Raw genomic sequence first — 21,148 nt, 5'->3', positions numbered from 1 at the left:
AATGAACAAAAAGAGCTAAGACCTTCATGAGATCTAGGTAGTTTCACAATTAGACAGCATACAAAGAACAAGATCAGAAGTTTAAATCTGGGTGTCCTTCCTAAATCCCTTTTTAGATAGCTAATATTTATTCACACAGATAGGTATTTTTTGAAAGATTTGCTTTATTGTGTTGTGGTGATATTTTTTTTTTTAAATCTAAACAGCTAGCATGCTTAGTGACATGGTTTCTGGTAAAGCAAACAAATATTTGTTGCTTCTTAACCTAAATCTAAACCAGAAGTTTTTCTAGGAATATTTTTTTCTTCGAGTGCATACACATACAAAAGAGTACAGTATCCCAGGAGACTATTCATGTGGAAAGCTAGCAAATAGCAATAAAACTTTAAAGAAAAGAAGCATAAAAGCATATTTTTAATTATTATCTCAATGAAATGTTATGAGGTTAGAAGCATCAGCTTATATACAAAACACTTTCTGGCACTTCTATCACAGAGCTTCTGATTTACTGTTTCGGAGGTTTTGTTACATGATGTGTCAAATGAGCTGACAGACAGGCAGGTAATGCTAAGTATATACTTTAAAAAATGAATGTATTCAAAGATGATAAACTTTCATAAAGCTGAAATGGATATTAATGAGAGCTACATGGAGAGATTAAAGGAAAATTTCTATGGACAGTTCTTTAGACTTTTCATCTTCAGTAACTGGAACTGTGTTATTTCAATGCTATGGGATCAGATTCACATTGGGCCTAAACTGGCACAGTGCCACTAACTCCCGGAAAGATAAGCACATTTATTTATACTTCCCAAGACTCTGGACAGCTACTGTTTATACATTGATTACCAGGGACAGGATTTTATTTTCTTCCCATTCCCCTGATGCACAACATTATGATGCATACATAGGATGCCTACAGTGTGATCTCTTATGAAGAGAATCTTTACTCTAGCTTTATTTATCTTTCCTAGGAATGTGTACCTGGAGAAAAGAAATGCTTTTCTTCAGTCACAGATGCATAAGTCTTTGAAATTTAGTCTTTAGAGAAAATCCTTTTTGTATTGTACGGAGCTATACTGTGAGCAACAAAGTCCATAAATAAAAGAGTGCCACACAGCTTACAGGTTATCTATTTAACTACTACAGCTTTGTTCTTTCTAATTTAACACATTTCAGTATGCTAAGATTCTGGAATTTAATAGCTCTTAACAATAAACATATTCCACTGAGATTTGAAAAGCAATAGCAACTAGAACACAGATCTAAATCAATGTATGTCCTGCAAAAGCATTGAAAATTAGGAAATGTTGAGTCCTGTATTTTATTACATGACAAAAAAATTAGAAGTAGTAGGAGGTTTTTTTCATTATATAGGCATGCTTAACTCTCTAACTTCTAGATGTTTCCTGGAATACATTTACGAAATAAATGTTTAAAGTCTTAGTTCTATTGTCAGTAATGAGATTTTAGGCATTGAGTTGAGTTAGATTAGGTTATCCCTCACTGAAACTTTAAAATGAAAGAAAAAAAACAACCTTGGATTTTCTTTAACTGAGTAAGATAAGGTTCTTCATTAGTTTTATTTAATGCTCTGTCTTTAATACACACTTCAGTTTACAATTAATAATTTACATTATCAGTAAAAGTAAATAATTGTAGAAAAAAATGTGAATTGTCTGTATATCCCTTCATCAAACTGTAAAATTTAATCTGATTGTATGTTTTTACTTCTAACTAAAATGTCTAGCAGGTGTTAAGCATTTATTAAAGCATTTTACTAAAGGAACTCTTAATAGCTTTAAACACTTCACTGATTCCTATCCCTCAAACATGGTTTTCCATGGAAACAGCTTAGGGAAAGAAACACGTGTTGGAAGGCTGCGATCACTTACTGTTGACTGATAAAATAGCAAAGTTTTAGAACAGCAGAGTAGCTATTGCCAATCATTCAGCAGCTTAAGACAAGCAGAACTAAAAGCTTTGTAAGGCATGAGGGAAATTTGTCAATACTCTTGCTTTCTTGTGAGATTTCTTCACCAGGACCCTGTTTGACACTTGGTATCTGGAGCAGCATTTATTCCTAGAGGGCTACTGCACCATCTCTTCAGTACTTGGATCCCATATCAAAGGCATGGATGAATGGTTGTTGCTTTTGTCAAAATTAAAGCTACAGCATAATATAAAACGGACAAATACTTGGTCAAAGGACAACCCTCCCTCCTGCTGTTGCTGTTCTTGACATGAGTGTGGGGAGGTCCTGCAGCCCAGAGAATTCAGTGAATTGGGCAACTACTGACTTCAAAGTTTTAGAGGTGTGGACTGAGTTGCCCTGAAGACTTGTGAAACCCTAAAGGAAGGAGTGGGTATTAAAGAATTGCACAGGGAGGAACACTGTCTTGAAAAATTCCACTGGCAACATCTGTTAGCAATCTGGAACAATTTCCTTAAAAGTATATTTTTTTTTCTTTTTAAAAGGTTATCAATGACATTTCACGTTACACTTTTATATACATATTTTCTTTATTTTATAGTATTTTTCAATATTATTGTGGCATGATGTCAAAATCACAGGGTGATCAAATTTATTGCTTTCAGCATGCAAAATTCTTTCTTTATTAAAAAAAAGGAGAATCTCTGAGATTGTGAGATATTTGGGAGAGCATTAAATTAGAGATTCCTTAAATTTTAATACAGAAATAAAATTAAATTTACTCCAACCTATTATTTCACTTTACAATGTACTTCTAATGGCGTAAGTTGTGAAGGATGTATAAAATACTAAGAGTAACACAAGATATAAAATTAAATATTATTTTTAATACAATATTTTTAATTCTTATGCAAGAAATAATTACAATTCTAGATGTCTATCATATTTTTCTTTCAATTAATGAGGCTATAGAATAGTTGAAGTTGTTCTAATCAGAATAGAAATCTCATAGGAAAAAGACAACTCAGCTAGGAACAAAGAAAGCTACTTTTAATAGTTCTAAATTGAACTTCTCTAACTAAAAAAAGTACTAAAATTGCAATATTGCTGTAACTATTTCACTAGAGTATTGTGCAAGACAATGTATGCCTCGAGATACTGAAACCTATTTTACCATGAAGTTCAATAAAACTGAATTTCTTTTTCTGTGTTCAGTTGGAAATATAAGAGGTTTACTTACAAAACAAGTGTTCTACAGCAGTTTTTCATCATTTATAAAAACAAATTAAAATGCTTCATCAGCTTTAATATATTTTGCACAAGAATTTAAGCAGTCATGGTTCACTAATGGGATATATAGACAAGAGTATAAGTCTTCTGCTCTGCTCATGTCACTTCAAAGAAGACAGGCCAACTAAAAAACATCCATGTGAGTGTGATCAGAAAAGTCAGAGATTTGCAAAATAAGACCTATAAATGAATAATGATTGATTAGTCTAATTAAAGAGAGAGTGAAGAGGGAGATAACAATTGTCATATACATACAAGGCTGTTGCAAAGAGCAGAAGAATAATCTATTTTCTATATTCATGGGGAACAAAATTAAAATGAGATTATGTAGGATCTGTGAAGTTGGTGCAATTTTTCAGTGGTAAGGTCAGTGAGGCCCTAGACCACTTGGCTGAAGGCAGTTACGGGCTTTCAATCCACAGAGGCTCTTTGAGTGCAACAGATGCCCAGCATAATACAGTTATAGAGTAGCTGCTTGGCAGAAATTGTGGATGGTTTTCTTTGGTCTCTTTGAAATAAGGATGTGGTGGGCATAATGAAAAATGAGGACAATTTTGCTCTGCAATTGCAGGAGCGGTCTGCAAACTAGGACCATGCATGGCAATCAGTTAGCTGAGGGGAATGTGCTCGAGCTTGTAGGTCACGAACCCTGGGAGGACGAGGAGTGTGAATAGACACAACAATTAACATGATGAGGCATGTTTGCAGAGCACAGGGGAGTGGGAGACGGATGGCGCCAAGGAAAGATAACACCTTGTTGTTAATTGATGGCAGTTAACCACCAATCAGGGATTGCCTAGTATGCAAGGCTTAGCTTCAAGAACCAATCTGTTTAAAACGCGCAGCTTCTGAAAGTGTATAAAAACTCGTGCTTCTGTACAATAAATTGACATTTGCTTGCATCAAGCTGCGTCCCGTCTCTTCATTCGCCGCATGCAATAAATGTGAGAAACCATAAATATCTATAATTTTTTTTGAAATGTTTGACTAAATAAAACCAGATACAAATAGAACTAGAGATCTTAATTCCAATTTGTTAAATAGATGAAAGGACAGATCTCATATTTGTTACCCAAATCAATCCCACAGAACACTGTGAACCTGCAAAAGGGCTGTGGAGTGAAAAACTTTTTCATTATGATCAGTATAATACATGACTTGGAGCTTAGTTCACATGCTGGCTAAGGTACTCTTTTTCTTCTTTCTCTCTTTCAATTAACATATAAAACTGTTGTATTTGGGCCTGTATTTTCTGAATAAAGGCTTTGCAACATACAAGTGTAAGAAATAGGCTGAAACCCAATGCAAATGATTCTGACAAATACTTTTTAAATACCAAAGAAAAGTTAATCTATTTTTTTTAATTAGATTGATATTGATTATATGTAGGTGGTTTAATCTCATTGTCTTTTCAAAACTGAATGGTTCCATGTACAGATATCAGAGTTATGAATTTAAACTGAAAAGGGAGGGAAAGCAGTGGGTAGGTAACTGTGATGGTTCACTTCTGTTGACATTAGGGTTAGTAAGACATCAGTTGTGGGTAATTGTACTTGGCATTGTTGATGAAACGGGGAATATGACAAAAAATTCCAATATCTCTTTGATTTATTTAATAGATTCATGGACTTTTCAGGCCAGAGGGGGGATCATTATGTTCACATCTGACTGCTTCTATTACATAGGCCATACAGCTTCCTTGAATTAACTTCTGTGGCTGAACTAGAATAGAAATTGTTCTGATGTCTTTAAATGTGAGTTATTTCTAATCAGAATATGCCTATCTACAACTTCCATATGCTATAATTCCTTATGCATTTTCCTGCTAGATTTGAGAATTCTCTTAATATTTTTTTATTCCTTATAGCATCTCCTATCCTTTGCAATCAAATCACACTTAATGAGTGGGGAAATCAATGCAGAGTTAATGAATTTTCATTTTTGCTGTGGAATCTCTACATATAGACAATTTTTTACGTCACTATTGGGCTTTTCTGCTTTTCACTACTAACATTATGCCTTGGCTTTGAGGAGAAATTCTGAGAGGAAATGACAGAACTAAAACAAACAAATAAAAAAGGAAAATGTTATTTTAAAGTAGAAACAAGTAATGGAGCAGTAACTAATTAATCTATCTATGCAAACTGTCAAATTAACAACATATCAACTGGTCTGAAATACCTGTTGATCTCATTAGTCAGTCAGTTATAGGAAGTGGCCCTTTTAAAATATTGGATTCTCATTGCCGAGACCACATCTCCACATACACTATTGTAAGGGCAGCCTGCTTGACACCACCACATAACGGAATGTGACAAAATTGCCTCATTGTGTAGATGACACTGGGAAAAAGCCACCAAACACTGGCCAGAAACAACACCCAGTGATTAGCCAGATTGATCCCATTTGGCCAGAAACAATCCAGAGAACCAGGGACAGCACAAAGGGATGTGTAGTGATGCCCCAAGACAGAGTAGCAGCAGCAGCACCCAAGAGCATTGTGTTTTTTTCAGGGAGATCCTGCAGGACACCAGACCACCAAAGGACTCCACAAGAGCCCCACAGCCCTGTTGGATCCCAGAGTAGCTTGCTAGGCCAAGCAGTGAGCGTGGCACAGGAGAAAATGTAGAAATTCCATCCCTGGGAAAGGCAATGTGTGGAGATGTGTGCTTGGTTTTGCATTTGGGGATGACTGCACTTATACCAGCGAAGCCTTGAACTGCTCTGTGATTCTGCCATACCTCCATTGTCCTTGGCTGGTTTTGCTAGAGGGAATTAAAAGCTGTGTGCACCAAAAGTTTAAAGGTATGTTTGAAGTTTGTATTTCCCTTCCTGCAACACTCCCAATCACTCATGAACAGCAGACATGAGCAAGAAGAGGTACAGTTCTGCTGTACTAAAATGGAAGGGAATAAGCAGGACACCACGCACAGCCAAAAGACATGAACAACTAGTCAGCACATTTTAGAAGAGACATTGTATACTCAAGAGATTCTAGGTGCACTGGCCAACTCCCAGTGAACTCCGAGAAAGGTGAGGAAATGAAAAAAAGCTTAACTGATTTTTAATGTTTTGCTGAGAACTGACATTCTGTGTATTAGCTAAAGCAAAATGACTGCCTAAAACTTCTACAACTCTGCTGGCAACATTTTGGTTCTTTTAAACCCATGTAAACAAATGTGTGGTTTACAGGGAAAGGTAGAGCTAAGGTTGTCAGTGATGATCCTGGAACCAAGGGTAACTCAGCTGTGAGGTGCCACATCTGGAAGGGGACAACAGCGCCTGTACCAGGCATTTTAGAAAGGACAGAGAATTGGCAGGACATGCTTTCACAGAGCAGGGAAAGCCTGACAACACGAAGATCTACTCTGATGAGCATCCAGCTGTGAAGAGCTATGAGTGCTATAGACACAGTTCTTAACCTTTCCTTTGCTATATTTATCGTTTGAGCTCCCTGAGTCCCTCACACTACTTTAATAATTCTCCTGGCTTTCTCTTAATCCTCTCCAATTTATCAATGCTCTTTCTGAATTGTGGATTATAGAACTGGAAGCAACAGCCACACAGGGAGACATACAGAAGTAACATAATTCATTTCTACTCAGTTTTCTCATGTTTGTGTCTCACATTTTCCTTATCAGTGTGGAACTGTGTTGAGTGTTTATGCCTGGTGGAACTTCTTGCATCTTTTTAAGAGCAGCTGCTCTTCAACACAGGATTTGTAGTCTCGAAGTGTAGCTTCTATTCATACCTCACTAGACCAAAATGTGACCTGGCTATGCTGGATTACAGATTGTATATTTGTACTATACTTACAAAACAGCCTACATTTCCTTACTGAGTATAACTACTTTGACATTCCTTGATGTGTGTGTGTGCATATGCTATAAATTCAATCAATAACAGCTTTGTTTCCCTCCAAGACATTGTTAACAATATTAAATAGCAAAAGGTCGAGAACCAATCCTTAAAGACCTCACAAACATCAGTAAGAAAGGCAGTGTTTAATCAATATGAACTCTTCTGTTGATTTTGTATCATCTGGCTTCTTAATCAAAATATCATGCTGTATCAAACCAAGCAGTTTACAGAAATGGAAGTGGTAAATTACACCAATGCTATTATCAATGAAACTTCCATTTAAATAAAATTTAATACCCAAGTAGAACTCATAAACTCAGGCTGCCTAGTATTGTTATCAATCTACTGTGCATTATTTTGATAATTACATATGTATTGTAAAAATGCCAAGCCTTCTAGCTGCTGAGCATTCAGGAATTCACATACAAGACTCAGCATGGCAATGATGTTCAATCATCATTAGCACTTTGAGGCAAACAGCAGAAAATATAGACATCAGTCATCTGATAGTCACTCAGAAGTATTACGCTTTCCCCTGTCAGTCTTCAGTCATGTAGTGACTAACACAGAAAGAATTATTAAGCTGACTGAACTTGAAAAAGAAAAAGGTTGATAATAAAACTACTACAGTTAATGTAACCAATTTTTAAGGTTTCTGCTAACTCAGTAGGAAAACAAAATAGAGAAGAGAAGCTTTAAGGGTAATCCTATCAATATATATAAATATATATCAATATATATATAAAGAGACAGTGCAAAGAGGATGGAGCCAGGCTTTTCAGTGGTGTTCAGCAGCAAGACAAGAGGCAATGGGCACAAACTGAAACATGGGAGGTTCCCTTTGAATATGAGGAAACTGTTTTGCTGTGAGGGTGACTGAGTACTGGAATAAGTTGGCCACAAAGGTTGTGGAGTATCCCTTCTCAGAGATATTAAAAAACTGTCTGAGCACTGTCCTGGGCAACGGGCTCTAAGTGGCCCTACTGGAGTGGTGACGTTGGACCAGGTGATCTCCAAAGGTCCCTTCCAATGTCAACCATTCTGTGACTCTGTGATCTACCCTAAAGGAGACATAGCTGGTCATCTCTTTCATCGATAATTCTTGACCCTGGGCTAATGCCGCCTCTAAGGTTTTATGTATTGTCCTATTATTGGACTATGACATGTAAATACTGAAGCAAAATGAAATATTCCTTGACAAAGTTTACCTAGCCAGACCAGAAGTGCCTCAGACTGTTCATTGCATTTCCTAGTGGAGGAAAATGCTATCTTGTTCTATAGCAACATTTGCACTATCAGATTTCTTGTTCCCAGCAGTCCTCAGCTGTATTCTCTTCCCTCTAGCTGACATAGTAAAGTGGGGGCAATTATCATCTAACCAAGTTTCTACTTGGTAACAAACCTATTTTATCTATTATGTTTTAAACTAAATCACTTATTTTGTAAGATTGTTCAAATGAGATTTTTTCATGCCCGAGATGGCTTCCACTGCTCAGTATAACTTTGGTCTGTAGTGGAGAATATATCAAAATGGAAGCATTTCAGAAACAGTCTTAAAAATCACAAAGTTAGATGGAAAAAAATCAAAAAGGGAAAGACTATATATATTAATTCGTAAGTATTCCTATGATAGGGGGCATGTAAGGATTTAAGAGAAATAAAACAAGGAGAACAGGTGTTAAAATGCAAAAATACACTGGGAAAGGCTAAGACCTATCTCACAGTAATCTGGAAAGCTAGATAATGTGATGTCATAGAGTCTATCAGCTTTCAAATGACTGCATGGTACTAGCACAGTCTGATGCTAACCTCTGTATGTGTGAAACAATGAACATTAAATTCTGTACAAATTAGAATTGCTGAAATTAGTGACCACAGTAGATAAATATCAAGAAAATGCAAATGACAAGGTTATGGACCTAAAAAAGATTGACTTCCTTCTTAGAAATATGCTCATATATATGTGATATCATTTTACTTGATGAAACTTAAGCAAAACAAACCCAGCCTGACCTACTAGATGTTATACTGAATTTATACATGCACAGATTTCTTCATATGGTAAATGATATAGGAAATCATGTCCAACAGTTCTTTAAATTATGTTCCTCATAATTGAAAATACATTTTAGCACTTTTTATACATTACTGTGACAAAACTCAGTCTAGCTCAGTTTCTAAAGGTGAACAAATTCCACCACCCACAAACAAGTTTAATGTAAAGCTATGAACTGATGCCAAAACAGCACAGAGTAACTGCTCGGAGACGAATTTTGTCTTTAAGCAGCAAAGGTATTTATTTCATGCAATGCTGGGGAGCTAGCCAGTTCACACCGGACAAACTAGCTCCAAAGTTTTCAGTGAAAAGTTAGGTATTTTATACAGTTTTTGTGAGAGGTTGCACAACATCTTTACATACATACTCATTTGATTTTGACACCTAATCATTCCATTCACAATAGATGGGATTTAGGTGGAGTAGACCTTTCAATTTTCTTTTTTAAATTATTTCCTGACTTGATGGTCTCCTTAACTCCTTCAGGTGCCCACCTTATCTTTTTGATTTAACTAATTTCTAATTTCTAATTAACTAATCAGAGTACATTCCTTTCTCAACACAAACAGAGCATCACCGAGAGCATTGTACCAAACTCATCCTGACTAATACTTTTATTTTAAGACCTTGTTCTGTTTCAGAACAGCCATTAAGAAGGTTTTTTAAGACTCATTTATGTGCTTACTTGGGAAAAGAGAGAGAGAAACATGCAGTCTTCCAATACACCCCTTAATGAATTAACTGGAGTAACATGATGTTAGCTGTTCAAGAAACATATTTTCTTACCTTTCAGGTACAAACGTATTCATCACTGGTAAGTGTTATACTTCACAGGCCAGTCATCTCACAACTGACCTAGGCAGCAGCATTCCTGGAAGCTCCAGGTTTCCAGTGTTCACCTTCAAGAAACTGGGAGATTATGTGCTATAGCAGGAGTGGGAAGACAACAAATGATGTAAATCAAGTTAGCAACTTGTTCTGTTTCAAAGATGAGTATTGCAAGCTGTTTAAGTTGTGATACACACATCCAAAGGACTACTTGTCACTCACATTTCTTAAACTTTGTTTTTGTTTCAGTGTTGAAATTCTAAATTTCTGTTTAGGATGAGCACTAGCATTCAGCAGCTGCAAGCTGTTAACATATGATCTCTTCCTGCTGTAAAAGTAGCAATCCTACAGAAATGCTTACAAAATGCATAGAGCAAATCATTTAAACAAAACATTCAAATACATTTCTCCAAACATTAAGGGGAAAATACTTTCAAGAAATGGTAAGATTGCTTCTATATATATTTTATTGCTAAAAATACTCCCCAAAGCATTTCTGCAAATTGCTCACAAGCAGTTCTTTGAAAATATCTGTTGCTACTGGCATTGGTTAATTTTGATCAAATATCTCTTTAGATACCCAGCAGGAAGATATGGAAAAGATGGTGCCAGACTTTTCTTAGAGATACATATCGAAAGGAAGAAAGGCTATGGGCACAATTTACAATTCAGGAAATTCCAATTAAACACAGGAATGTTTTCGTGGTGAGGGTAGTTAAATACTAAGCAGTGAGTCAGCTATGCAGTAACACTGGGCAGTAACATTAGCAGGAAATATCCAGCCAACTACGCATAATGAAATAAGTGGAAATGACAGAAAAGAGTGAAGTGATGCTACTGTAGCATGCAAAAAATCGCAAGGGAAGAGAAGATACTTTGAGTGATGGTGCTGCAGAAAGAAGGAACACCAAAGAAAAAGAAATAAAAGCAAAAGTTGAAGAAAAAGATACAAGATTAAAAGGGAATTTTAGACAGCTGTAATCAAATTAAGAATATATCAAGTGAAGGTATTTACCAAAATGCTAACTCGTTCAGATAGGAATTGGAACTAGTGAAAACAATTACAGTGATTTGTTAAAGATGAGATCTTAGATCAAGTGGAATGTAGCCTGTCGATCATAAAAATGATAGGTATATTGACTGAGTCTTTGAGATGGAACAGAGATGTGTATGTAAAGCACAAATCCAGTCATTTGTTCTGACTGGGTTCTTGCTATAGCTACAAGAATGCTTGCAGGCTGTTCTTGTGAAAAGCCAATGTTATACACTAGCCTGTTTGGTTTAAATTTGACTTAATATTAAACAAACATTGAAAATATAATTTATATATCAAACTGAGTGAAAGCTGAGATACGGAGGTTTGCTCCTGTTTTTACATTTGACGATAAAAGGCATCTGCTTGGTTTAAGGTAAAAAGAATATGTTACCACATCTCCATTTACGAGTCCTTTTCAACCAAATCATCTGTAAGGGCTGAAGTCTTGTCCTGCTTAATAAAGTCCTTGAAAATTTCTCTTAAGAAGTAAAAGCAAAGTCCTTTCTCTGCAAAATGAGGCTTCTGTAACATTATTTCAAAAGGTCCTTGCATTTGTGCAAATGTGGAGTCCTGCGTAATTTGCATCAGTTATTGTGCAGACTTAAGCAGGTTAGAAAATTACACTCCCACTTTTCTTGTTATGTCCTAAGTGATTTACTGTCAATACTAGTCAGAGAGGACCAGTAATATTTCTCACACTGTAATATAGCTGTAAATAAAGCTAACTAAATATTTACATAGTTGATCTATTTCATTTCCACATATTTTTTAGCTCAAATACAATTCAAACATGTAAAATATCCACTTCAACATAAAATGTTGCTCAATTTTCTTTTTCATAAATTTCAGGTGTCATGTTTCTAACAAGGCACAGCTATTCATTTCTATAATGACAAAACAAATGCATCTGTGGAAAAGAGCTCAAGTATTTTGGGAACAGGGATTGCTTGAATTCCCAAGCAAGTTTATTGTTAGAGAATTATGTTGGTTCACCAGAACTTTGTGGTTGGTTTTCTGTTGTTTGTTTTTTATTTATTTATTTATTTTATTTTCTATAAAGATTTGATAAGAATTGAAATTGCAGCTGATTCTCAATTCTGCTATCACAAAGTCCCTATGGTAGCTGCTGAAAGCTTCATTAATGCAAAGGAGTTCATACAGTACCCATACGTCCTTACCCTTGTAACCAACTACTGTCTATTGTGTGATGAAGGAGAGTTATTCTTCCTGCTTCTTTGCTCCACTGGTTGTTACTGATTCACAAAGCCACATGTTCACCAAGATACATTCTTCTTCTGTGTGGATCTTGACCTTACTCTAATATTAAATCAATAGCTACTTAGTCTCTGTAGTCACACTAGGATTGGGCATGTAATTCCTTCTCTGTTTTGTTGCTATATGAAAATTGTTTTTTAGTGAATCATTCATCCTTTCTTAGCAGACATTGTCTCTTGGATCAAAAAAACCCATCTCCTTAAGATCTCTGTTGAAGCATCCCCTCTGCTGCTGAAGTGCCTCCTTCTGTAAAACTTCTTTCTTCTACATAGATTTATATGTCCTTTTCTATCGTAAAATGTAGGCCTTCTTAAACTCCCAGGACAAAAAAATTTATGATGCTGTGTATTCATAAATCCATGGTTCACGATAAAAGGACTGTAACTATTAGTTTAAATCTTTAGTATAAGCATAATACAAACAAAGTTATCTTCATGTGACCTGGCACTAACTTATATTTTATTGTTTCTTTTTCAAGATAACCCCTGGACTAAAGATTGTGAGAATGAACAGTAATGGATCTGCTGAAATTAATTTCCCTTGAACTAGAACTCTCAAGACACTTTCAGTGTGCCATGTTTTGAATGTCTTTCTTGTGTGTTCTTCTGAGCCCAAAACAAGGGGGCAAGAAATTTATTACGTGTGATGCACTTTCAGCTAAGCCTACACAATCTCACTAATGTCATGGCAAGAGTAAGGAAAACTTGTCCATTGCTGAAGAGCTTTCACTTATAAGTATTTTTCTTTAACTTAAGCTTGAAAATCATAGACCTTCACAAAAAGAGGGGAGGGAGGGGAGGAGGAAATAAAAAACACTGTAGGCATACTGTGAGATCAGAAGGAAGTACAAGAAATATTTCTGTCTTGTGTTTCAGTTGTCTTCAATTGAAGATGCATAAAATTGGGCCTTAAGTCATCAGGAAAAAAAAAGTCCAGTGAGAATAGGTATAAAAATTGCAAATAAGGAATAATATGCTATCTAGTATTAGACCGCAGTAAAAGGAAGAAGCAGAGGACTATCTGTCAAAAAGCTTTATAGCTGCTTGTAATTTCATTATAACCTTTTGTGCCACTGTTTAAAGGAACAAATTTTCTTGTGACCTTTGCCTAGTATCTCACTAACACAACTACTGCAAGATAAGTTAAGGTTTCAAGATAAATACCTTCACAGATCCACTCCTCATTTCAAACAATAATTTAAAAAAAATAAAAATCACAGCTCTCATCAATTAAGAAAAGAGAAAAATTGTCTACCTGTTAATCTGCTATAATATAGAATGGTATTTTTAAAAAGTCTTCCTTTTCATTCTCAAATACATCAAATAGATACTCTTTTGAAGAGTACATTTCTCCTCTATACTGACAGTTCATCTGTGGATTTAAAATAATACAGAAATAAAGCTTTCTTGTAGTTCAGGAATTATCTCTGTTTGAAATTATGTAACTGTCTCAAAAACCTTCTGGAAAACACATACCTAGAGATTTATGTGCTTGCAGTTTTGGTGAATAGAACAAATGTGCAAACTCTCTGTATGTTTCTTAAATCTTCTCTCTTACAGAAGAGATAGCATTGATAGCACTTTTTTTACTGTGAACTAAAAAAATAGCACCTGTCTAAATAACTCTGTAACCAACAGTCCCTATACACTGAAAACCACAAACTAGTTTGAATTGGGCCATTTCATGACTGCTTTTTATTATTTCTCCTTTTTTTTCACCATCCTCTACATTCACCTTAATGCTTCTAAATCATCATTGATTGATGCTGTGAGGACTAGAAAAAGCTAATGAAACTAACTTAACATTCACCTGATAAAATCTGAGATAAAATTACAATTGTTATTTACCCAGTATTGGGTCTTGCTGAAGGCAGTTTTTGCTTATTCAGAAATCAGTCTACTGTTAAAACAGTCATTATCCAGGAGGAACTTCTAGTCCAAAGATACTATTCAATAAGTTTCAGGTGATGTTGCCTCCTTTGTTATTCACGGCCACTACCCTGCTTGGTTAGCCTTGATTTGTGGCTGTGCTCCAAGCCCAGAAAAAGAGTCCAAGAATGGAGTGTGAGAGGAGACAGCATATGAAGGCATCGGGCAAGAGAGGAGCATCTGTAGCTGATAGAAGGCATAGCTGAGAAGTAGAAATGCACTTTCAGCAGAAGCATTCAATGGAAGTGATGCCAGAGTGTGAACAAAGGCAGCCAGGAGAGTCTCCAAGGAGAGAGAATCCAGACCATCAAGAGTCTTATTTCAGCAATGGGAAGAGGAAAGGAAAACCTGAAAATTCAGAAATTAAAACAAGTATATATAGCCTCATTTGAAAGAATGACTGATTTGTCTTAAACCTGATGAGCTTTCTATATGGAAATTTCACTTATCTATCAAACCCTTTTCTCAACTTAATTAACTGCAAACTTGTGTCTAGATTAGAACAGGTCAGATTAGAACATTGTCTGTGGGACAATGAACACACTATGTATTTAAGTAGCAACTGGCAAAACAAAGTGCCAGCCCTATACAGAATTATTGGTGATTATATCCTTGTCCATTATCTTAAGCTCAAACACTATACACCTCTGCACAGCAAAGCATACCTGGATATGACACCTAGTCACTGTTTTAAATGTCAAGGTTCCTTATTTCCTTACTAACAAGAGCGACTGCAAGTTCCTTAAGACATTTTCCATCCTGATGGTAGCAGTTGCTAAGGTTTTATCATTTACTTTCTCATTCATGCTACATGCAACACACTGCTGATTCTGTTACTTTCCCTTTTCTTCTGCTGCAGTACAGAAGGTATTTAGTGATTCAACCATGACAGTGAAGAACTTTAGGGATGAATTATCTCACTGAAGGACAGTATGAATTCCTCACCAAGTCCTTCTTCCCACCACTCACTTGTCACCCTGAAAAATATAATAAAATCTTTTAATCACCTAGGCGGAGTGAAGCAAAGAGGAAAAGCTTTACTGAAAGTATCTAGATAAGGTTTATTGTACTATGAGACTAAGGCTTGTGAAATAGGCACCAGATATTTATACCCAAAGTACTCATCTTAATAGAAAGAAGGTCATTGCTAATGTAAAAGTGAATGCTTCAGAATAATAATTTTAAGAGGGTGTGACAGTCTAAGAAATAAAAATATATCAAAACTAAGTAGTTATAAAAATCCATTTGTAACCAAATGTGTTCCAATAAGCTGCTTGTACCTAATACTTTATCTAAAGGTTAGGTTTCTCAATATCTACCATAATTTAGTTGAATAAGCATAAACCAGCTGCGTACAGAACAGGTGTGGGGAGATTTATTTGTGACTGTCAACAGATAACCTAAGTATGCAGTCTTTTCCTGAGTATAGACAGGAGGGGAGGTCTTGTTATTTTTACTTTCAAAAGCTTGTCTAAATCTACGTTCTTTACAAAGGATTACAGAATGAATATGAACAGCAATATTTTCAGAAGTGTAATTTTTTAAAGAGGAGGGTTGCTAGTTTAAAGTCTGAAGGCACTACCTGACTAAACAAACTGAGCAAAAAGCCAAATGAACATCTTACAAAAACGAGTCAATTGAATCTCTCTGATCTCTATTCCTAAATTTTAACTGGTTTAAGGTAGCATTTGTAACAGTGATAAATCAATAATTTACGTTTTACTCTTGAGAATTCGTGAAAAAAAATTACCAAGATTCCTAGGTAAATATGAAAAAAATAATAAAAGTTTCCAAACAAGGCAACAATATTTCTCATTTTTCATGTAGATATTTCTATCCTGTTTCCATATGTTCAGTAAAATTCTATTAGCATAAACATATATCAGAGAAAGAATTGGCTGTTAATATTACTGAAAACAAACAGAAGTCAGTCAAAATCTTGCCCCACATTCATAAAAACTCAAGAGTGCATGAATATTGTGTTAAAGCTATATTTGTTATGCCTGATTAATAATCTCTTGTAGAGTCTCTTCATTTTACAGTTTTCACATAGAAATATCAAATTGACAAACCTTTAGCAGCTTTTGCAAACTACGCCTAACACGTTTGTCATATATTCTCTTAACCGTGACTGGGATATAATTCACTATTACCTTGTTGACAAGGCTATGATTCATTTCACACATCACTATTCATTAAAATAATATGTACCTATGCTCTGGTTTTGTACCACTTCAAAGCTCAACTACCAACAGATTCATGGTCAATTAGTTTAACTGGATGAGTAACAGCTGGAAAACTATGTAGGTTTCTCTCTTTTTCATATTTTGTGTTTACATGAAATTAGAACCTCATAAATCAGTTACAATACAGTGATTTAGGTGTAGTTCTCCATTTCTTTCATTTAAGTGGAGAAAGATATGTTATTTCCTTTTATCTTGGATGGCAAAAACATTTCTCACCTAATTAACTTCTTTCTCTAGGGTGGTAAATGTTCAAGAAACTCACAATTAAATGTCTTAATGAGATTTCAAGTTAGTAAATATTTCTCTGGGATGTGCAGTTGCAAAGAATTGAAGATTCTTTACCATGTAAAGCCTATGCTCACAAAACTGATCCCTCATGCTCATGCTGTTGGCCTTTCCCTCCACGGGTGTAGTCTTTTTTCTAGTAAAAAAAAAACATAAAAGACATTAAAATTGAGAAAAAAAGTCTCATTTCTTATTCCTTAGAGAAATAGGCTTCTGAAATATTGGCCAGAAAACTAATCTTGTATGTCACTCATCTTTACTTGTGTCTTTTAGTTAACTTGAATGTTTCTTACAGAACAAGCATAATGGTTTTTAGTATGCACAGGTGGGGTTAGTGTTAATTTGCCTCATATTTCAGGGCAAGTATACTTCTGAAATCGGGAATGGTTGCACATACAAACAAATACTGTACTCAGGGGGGACCTTAGCATCCCAGACATCTGTTGAGCAACAGATACACATAAACACTGCTCAGTTAAGAGAATCTTAAGTCACACAGAGGGCAACAGATGATGCAGAAAGTAAACAACCTGATTAACAAAACAACTTAAGCCAAACTCATCCTTTCTTTTATATTCAGCAATGCACTTTCTTAAGGAAATGTTTGGCCAGGATGAAATTGTATCTTTAAGAAGTACATCATAGTCATCTATGATCTTACATTATGAGCCTTTAGCTAGCTTCTCCTGCAAAAACTATAGTTTCTGGAATAAATTCTAGAGGAACTTTACTTGAGGAGGAAGAAGGTTAACACAGAGGGATCCATCCTGAAATCTTTATTCAAGTGAAAAATGGTAAGCTGCTCTTCTTTTCCTTTAAGCCCTGTTCTTCACCATCCATATTTTTTGCTCTTCCAAAACTTAACAGTCTTCAAGAGACTTTGTTTGTTCAAGATGGTTGCATTCTGATACGGAAGCTAGGCTTAGGTGTTGTGTTGCTGACACAGACTAATACAAAGATAGAAAACAAAACCAAACACAAACATACCAACACAAACAAACAAACAAAAACCCACCCCAAAATCACAGCCATAGTGTTTTAGTTGAACTTCAAATTTGCCATAGTTTTGAGAAGATTTTGTAGAAGACGACACATTCCCTTTAATAGGCCCTTTACTGGTAACAATTCCTATTTTCTCCTACCTTTGTTTTAGCAGACCAGGTTCCTGGAAGGATTTCAAGAATCTTTGTAAACTGCCATTACCTATGCACAGAAATCATTACAAAACCATATTCCTCAGAAGACTTTGTGCTTTAATATTTCAGTTAGTGCCTAAAGCAAGACAGCAGAGACAAGCCAAGTATTTAAAAGTCTGATTGTTTTGGTTTGGGGTTTTTTTGAACTATATTCATAATTTAAGGTAAATGAAAACAGGGAAAAATAGGGCAGTAATACAATCTCAGAAATTTTGACTAGAATTGTGTTCTGAATTAGTTCAAAATTAAATTGCTTGATATGGCACCGCAACAGAGTTTTGGCAATGCGAATACCTGCTGTTCGTGAGTCACTTTTTTCCATAGTGCAGGCAGTATCATAAGATGACCTACTATATCACACGATTTGTCAAAGAAGAGAACAAACTGTCAGCTTGCAAAAGAAATAATGTGGCTATATAACTTGGATCCTAAGATAGAACACAGGTATCCCATGAATATTTTCCACAAATCACAGTTTCCAGGATGCTAATGAAATCCAAAATATTGTTGACATTAAAGATGTTTAGGTATTTCATTAGACTAGTCCAGGTTGTAGAAACACTCTCATTTTCCTCATATAGCTATAATGGAAGCAACACACCTTTCATGGAAAAAACAACATACTTTAGAGGCCATTGGAGTGTGCCTGAAAGGATTGCAGGGCTAGAATAAGACTGAAGAAAAGTATAGTGTTAATAAAACAGATTTTGGGTTTGGTTTGGGGTTTTTTGTTTGTTTTTGTTTTGCATTAGGTTTTTTGTTAACAAGTCATAAGACAACAAGAATCCATACAAAAAGACTAGAATTCAATATGTAAAATTTAATGTTGGGAATGTCAGTTACTTATTCATCGCACTTGTAAAGAATTGTGTCATATATATATTTGTACAAATATTTGAGAAGACCTGATTTTCAAGTAATCATTTAGAATAAAATCATTGCATTTACCATCATTTGTGCTTGCAGGCTGGCAACAACGATTTGGGGATGACTGTGCATGCTCTCAAGACCAGGAGCTCTGGAAAACATGACACCAAGTTTATTGGAATCATCACCTCGCTTACTTTTGTGGTATGTCCTACCACAGGATTTGGTAAGGAAGTCTAACAGTTGCAAAAAAGGGAAAGATAAGCAAAACCAAAACTTAAACCTCAGACATACAGAAATGGTTGTCTAACTGTATGTTGGTCTCTTAAACAAATGTCCACATAGTTTTTCTCTGATTGTCTCTGGAAGGGGAGTCAACTGTTCTTCAGCAAAATGTCTCTAATCATAGTCAATTAGTAGCACAAATTATGAACACAGTAATTATTTCTGTAGCACTTACGTATGCCCTGCATATCAACAAAAGCTAAAAAAGCCTCAAAAAAGACATGTATTTTAGGTTGCATCTAACACAGAAACAGAGAATCAGTAATAGCCGTAAAATGTCTTTCTAAAAAAAAACTAAACAAAAAACCAACAAACCAACCAAAACCCTAAAAATTTGAAGCAATAGTATAATGGGAAATGTTCTTACAGTAGCACAGGTGTCTGAGAGGAGGAAATAAAGCTTCATAAATATTTCATGGTGATTCCTCAAGGGAAATACCTCACAATTCTGTTATCTCCAGGGCAAAGCACAAATAATGAACTTACGGTGGGGCGTGGGGAGGGTAAAATAAAATAAAACAAATTAAAAGCTACTTTGTCAGTGCCAAAAAAGCAGATGATGGGTGTTTATATACCTAGCCCAGAGCAAGACCTTTAATGTTGAATAGGGTATCTGGAAATTTAAATATGAATTTAAAGCTAAAATTGAAATCTATCAGATTTGGTTGGCTTGCTGGCTTTAGACAAAGAAGCTTCATTCTCCCATGCCCATAGAAGCTGCTGGGGCCAAGCTAGGACACCCTGCCAGGTATGACTATCATCATTTCAGATCCTGCAGTCTCACATTAGTTACACTAAGAAAATCCAGCTTTGGCAATGTTCAAGATCTAAGAGAAATAAGATTTTCGGAGAGCTTGACTGACAGCATCTCCTGCAGTATTGCAGGGAAGTGGTGGGCTCCTGCAGAGAGCCTCAGAAACTGCCAATGCTTTTTGTACTCCTCTATGTCATTTCTCACGCACCCAAATCACAGCTGTCACTGCTACCTCGCCTACTGTTCCTCACTTGGTACTGAACCCCACAGTTTTTACTCGGGCGTTACCATGAAAGGTGATGGATAATCCCTTCTCTCACATCCCCTGTGAGGACATTCACCTGTGCAATTTGAGGAGAGATGACAACTGACACAGCTGTGTCATTAGGAGAAAGGGTGGTGAACAGGAATCTTTGCTGAATGAACAGCCAAAGAGCAAGGCAACTGGATCTCTGGAGGGAGACATGCAACACTCTAGGACACTATGCTGGGCATTCTAGTGCCATGAATTATAATCTAAATAAATAGCATTTCTGAATTTAGAGAAAGAGGTTTTGGCTCAACACTGCACAAGAACCATCATGAACAAAAGGCAGAGTGCTTGCAATCTTAGAAATATGACTGCATGTCCCTCCAACAACAGTGGTAGGGAGATAATGTAATTTCCACAGTCATTTGTTTACATCTCTATGCTTTGCTTAGGTCCTGTGAATGTGAATCACCAACATCTGTTTGTCGTGTTAAGATGACAGGTATTTTTATTTTTTTTTCCTGAGATATATTGTTTACAAAATATGTTAAGGTGTGGGAAGGAGTTATCCGACTTAGAGACTGGACAACAATATGCACAACTAAAGGGGAGAGACCCAGCCAGCCCCTAGGAACAACAGAAACTGTCTTACTTTCCATCTATGTTTATTAGTGTTAAAGGAACCAGAACTCCGAAGACTAAAAAGCAAATCTGAACTTTGAAATCTTTTTCATACTTTACTATTCTTATATAACTCTTACAATGAGTATTCAATAAGCCTGTCCTAAAGACTGGTATTTATTTTCATGTTTGCCTTGCAAAGGAAGCTGATATACATTTTGATGAAAACACATTTTTTCATAGGAATGATGGAACAGCCCAGGAAAAAACAAAAAAATACACCCACTGCTGTACTCACCAGGTATCTCAGGAGTACAAATGAGAGTCTACATGCAGAGCAGAGGTAGTGTCTCAGGCTTTGCTCTTTAAGGAGGATGTCTATAAAACACTCAACATGATGGCAGCAACTGTGGAGGTACTCCAGTAACACCTGGTGA

This window comes from Falco naumanni, chromosome 2, assembly GCF_017639655.2.
Source record: "Falco naumanni isolate bFalNau1 chromosome 2, bFalNau1.pat, whole genome shotgun sequence".
Lineage (NCBI taxonomy): Eukaryota > Metazoa > Chordata > Aves > Falconiformes > Falconidae > Falco > Falco naumanni.
Note: the sequence above shows the minus strand (reverse complement) of the source record.